Here is a 4,924-nt window from a genome sequence, read left to right as displayed (position 1 = left end):
TTCCTATTACTATTAATACTGCTAATGGATCTGGTATGTCTGTTTTATCTGTTGGGTCTGTCTTACCCTCTGCCATGTCTGCTGTTACTATTCCTTCTGTCTTTTATGTTCCTCAGTTATCTGTCAGTTTGTTATCTATCAGTCAACTTGATGCGTCTGGTTTTGATGTTATCTTTTCCTCTTCTGTCTGTTGTGTGCAGGATCGGGTGTCCAAGAAGCAGATTGGGATTGGCCGTAGAATTGGAGATCTCTATGTGGTTGAAAGCTTGCATCTCCCCTTATCCACCTCTCCAGCTACACTTTCCTCGTTTCAATTAGATTCTCAGTGGAGTCAGTTTTACTTATGGCATTCTCGTCTTGGTCATTTGTCTGTTGACCGCTTACGGTCTTTAGCTCAGTCAGGATTGTTGGGTAAAGTTTCTCCTAGTCAAATTGATGAATGTCGGGGGTGTAAACTTGCTAAAATGTCAGCTTTACCTTTTAATAAAAGTACGTCTATTTCTGTTTCTCCTTTCTCTCTTGTGCATACTGATGTCTGGGGACCCTCTCCTGTTCTTACTAAAGGGGGTTCAGTATATTATGTGTCTTTTGTAGATGATTGCACCCTTTACACGTGGGTTTATCTTATGACTCATAAGTCTGACTTCTACCAAATATATCGTACTTTCCAGTCTATGGTCACTACACAGTTTGGATCTACTACTAAATTGTTGCGGTCTGACTTGGGTGGGGAATACTTTAAAACTGAATTCTGTGAATATTTGGCCAACTTGGGTACCATTCACCAAACTTCTTGTACTGATACACCTGCCCAAAATGGCCGAGCTGAGCATAAACACCGTCATCTTCTTGAGATAGCTAGATCTCTTCTTCTCTCTGCCTCCATTCCAGCTCCGTTTTGGGGTGAGGCAGTTCTTACTGCTGTTTTTCTTCTCAATAGTATGCCTACCCCCCTTCTTTCGGGTCGGTCTCCTTATGAGGCTTTCTTTTCTCAACCTCCTAATTACTCCCTCCTTCGTGTATTTGGGTCTGCGTGTTTTGTCCTTTTACCCCGTAAAGATAGGACTAAACTTAGTGCCCGATCTGTCCTATGTGTTTTTTTGGGATATAGTCTCACTCAGAAAGGTTATCGCTGTTATGACCCTGTTTCTCGTCGCTTTTATGTCTCCCGCCATGTTGCCTTTCTCGAACGTCTATCTTACTTTCAGCTTCCTCCTCTCACCGCCCCAGTTTCCAAAGAGGATTTGGTTCATATTGATCCATTTCCTTCTGAGGTCCCATCTGATGAGTATATCTCCACAGTTCCTCCTGAGCTTATTCCATCTTCTCCTTCTGCTTCACCTCTGACTACTTCTCCTCCTTCGCCTCCTCCTTCGCCTTCTCCTTCTCTTTCTTCTTCTCCTCCGTTGTTAGTTTATTCTCGTTGCAAGGCTCCTCCTCTACTAGTTGTCTCTACCCCTGCTGCTGATCCTCCTGCTTCTGACGACTCTGATCCTGCTGCACACCGATATCCTCCTCGAGCGCGTCATCCTCCAAAAAGGTTGGGTTGGTCTAATACTTGTTTTTCTGCTTCCTATCGTACCTTTTTGTCTGCTATTCACTCTTTTGCAGAACCTCAGTCTTACAAGAAGGCCTGTCAGGATCCTCATTGGGTTCAAGCTATGGAGGATGAGTTGTTTGCTCTACAGAAAACGAGTACTTGGGAGTTGGTTCCTTTACCTGTTGGTAAGAATCTAGTTGGTTGCAGATGGGTCTACAAAGTCAAGACTCATTCTGATGGTTCTCTGAGCGCTACAAAGCTCGTCTGGTGGCCAAAGGTTTCTCCCAGGAGTATGGTATTGATTATGAGGAGACATTTGCTCCTGTTGCCAAGATGACTACTGTCCGTACTTTGATTTCTGTCGCTACTGTTCGTTCTTGGCCCCTTTATCAGATGGATGTTAAGAATGCTTTTCTTAATGGCACTCTCACTGAGGAGGTTTACATGCGTCCTCCCCCTGGTCTTCACCATTCCTCTGGCCAAGTCTGTCGTCTTCGGCGTGCTCTATATGGTCTGAAGCAGTCTCCTCGTGCTTGGTATGATCGCTTTCAGACTGCTGTTACCGAGCTTGGGTTTCATCCTTCTGCTTCTGACTCTGCTTTATTTCTAAGACATACCTCGGCTGGTTTTGTTGCTCTCTTACTATATGTAGATGATATGATCATCACTGGCTCTGACTCTTCTGCTATCTCTGAGGTCAAGCAGCATCTCTTTCGCACCTTCGAAATGAAGGGTCTGGGATCATTGCGGTATTTTCTTGGCATTGAGGTGGCTTCTTCTCCCAAGGGTTACTTTCTGTCCCAGGCTAAGTATGCTAACGAGGTTATCAATCGTGCCAGACTTACTGACACTAAGCTGTCTGATACCCCCATTGAACTTAATGTAAAGCTCAACACTACTGATGGGGTTCCTCTAGATGATCCTACGTTGTATCGCGAGCTTGTGGGTTGCTTAGTCTATCTGACAGTTACTCGCCCTGATCTTGCCTATGCTGTCCATGTGATTAGTCAGTTTGTTTCTGCCCCTCGCTCTACACATTGGGCTGCTTTGCTTCGGATTCTTCGTTATCTTCGCAGTACTATCTTTCAGGGCTTGCTGTTCTCTTCTACTTCTTCCTTAGACTTGGTGGCTTATGCTGATGCTGATTGGGCTGGTGATGTTAATGATCGTAAATCTACTTCTGGTTTCTGTATGTTTCTTGGCGATTCCCTAATTTCTTGAAAAAGCAAGAAACATACTGTTGTTGCCCGTTCTACTGCCGAAGCTGAGTATCGTGCTATGGCTCATGCTACTGCTGAAATTGTCTGGCTTCGTCAGCTCTTATCTGAGTTGGGCGTCCCTCAATCTTCCCCAACCTCTCTCTATTGTGACAACCGAAGTGCCATTCAAATTGCTGATAACACTATCTTCCATGAACGGACAAAACATATTGAGATTGATTGTCACTTCGTCCGTCAGCATCTGCAGTCTGGCTTTATCTCGCTTCCTTTTGTCTCTTCGGCTCTGCAACTTGCTGACTTCTTCACTAAGACTCACACCACTGCTCGGTTTCGGTTTTTTCTTGACAAACTCTCAGTGTTTTCTGCTAAAACACCTTGAGTTTGAGCGGGGGTGTGAGAATATGTGTTCTCCTCGGATTAGGAATAAGTGTCCTATGTCTATTAGACTTCTATATATCTCAGTAATGCATCACTAGCATTAATGCCAACAAGAACCAGAGTTAATCACAGAACATGTTTGATACAAACTAATCAATCCATTGTTTTTACCTAGTGCTACCCTTTTCATTTAAATCTAAATATTCTCATGTTTTAAATTAAGCTCAAAGTGGTAAAAAGGTCAAAACAAATGCATGCAAGCGAACACAAAAACAAAAACACAAATATGAACAGACATTGAAATAAAAACACGATTAGACCCCCTAATAGTTTGTATGCTCATTGCACACCCTGCATACTTAATGCACTTGTAACCCAGCTATGAGAAACCCCAGAGGAAAATAACAGCTCTAGAAACCACCTACATGTGTTGCTAAAAAAAAAATGTCCTATCCAACACTCTATTGTTCATCTTGAACTGTGGTTTCTAAAGAATTAAACAAAAATCTTCAGTCAGAGTACTTAACATTGAACACATGTCGTGATCACCCCATAACAACAAAACAATGTGCAATAAGTATATGCACTCAATGATCCAATAAGGGTTGGTTAGTTGGGTCATTAACACATGATATTTTGCTAAAAATTAAAAAGAAAAAGAAAAAAGAACAGAGAAGTGGAAAAAAGAAAAATGTGCTACCAATTGAAAGTTGCAAGCCATGATCAATGCCTATATCCATAAATTGTTCTTTATGATGCTTCCTGGGATACCCTACCCAAGTGAGAAACCAATAACTAGCCAGCCAAACTCCCATCATCTAGAGGTATTGACATCAACTTAAACAATCAAAATGTCCACAAGGACCTCCCCCAAGAATCAGGTTCTCAAATCTTCAACTACAATATACAGTCAATGCATGAAATCAGTTACAGAAAAGACCAACCCTTGGATGTGTGTGTACATGTTTGTGCATATATATATTTGCTACTTTCAATTATACACACACACCACCAAAAGAAAAAAAAAAAACTATCATTTTTCTGACTGAAGATTAATAAAATTGATTTATAGAAATCTACCAATCAAAACAAAGGAAAGGAAAGAAAATAATCAAAGTGGTTCATTCATACTAGTAGAGATCAGAGAAACAGGGGAGGAACAAAATGGTTTCTCTTTGACTTGAATGTGTGTTCTCATGCTTGTAATCTAATTTTTTTCGGTGAAATTAGTCAAGTATAGAAATGGTAAGCCAAGTGTAAAACTTGTTAAAGTCTTAAAAAAATTCATTACCTGAACTAACTGATGTCAAAAATCCATATCGAACAAGACTTCCTTTTTGCTTAACTCATTCTGTTTCTAATTTTGTATTTCTACCTTCCTGAACCAAAAAAATTCAACAACAATCTCACCTAGTTAACTATATGAACAATTTAATAAAATTGAATAGATTGGGAAAAGAAGAAGAAATTCTCTCACCAACAATCTCACCTAGTTAACTATGGGAAAAGAAGAAGAAATTCTCTAACAAAGTATTCATAACTGTAAGGAAGCAGTTCATTTGTGATATTCAGATGGACAACATGACCTGCAACATTAGGAACCAACCAACCAATACAAGTATTTTTTTTTTAACATATTAACCCCCAAAAAAAAGTTTTTAGAAAAACAAATATATCTTAGAAGCTCCAATCTATAAATTTTTGCCATCTATCTTTTAAACACCATCTAACAAACCTTAAAATTCAAACCAAATTTTTATTTCTGCAGTTAAAAAGAAACAAATGC

This window comes from Camellia sinensis, chromosome 2 (assembly GCF_055761805.1).
Source record: "Camellia sinensis isolate YWXY chromosome 2, ASM5576180v1, whole genome shotgun sequence".
Classification (NCBI taxonomy): Eukaryota; Viridiplantae; Streptophyta; class Magnoliopsida; order Ericales; family Theaceae; genus Camellia; species Camellia sinensis.
The sequence above is the reverse complement of the archived record's forward strand: the minus strand, read 5'-3'. Positions refer to the sequence as shown.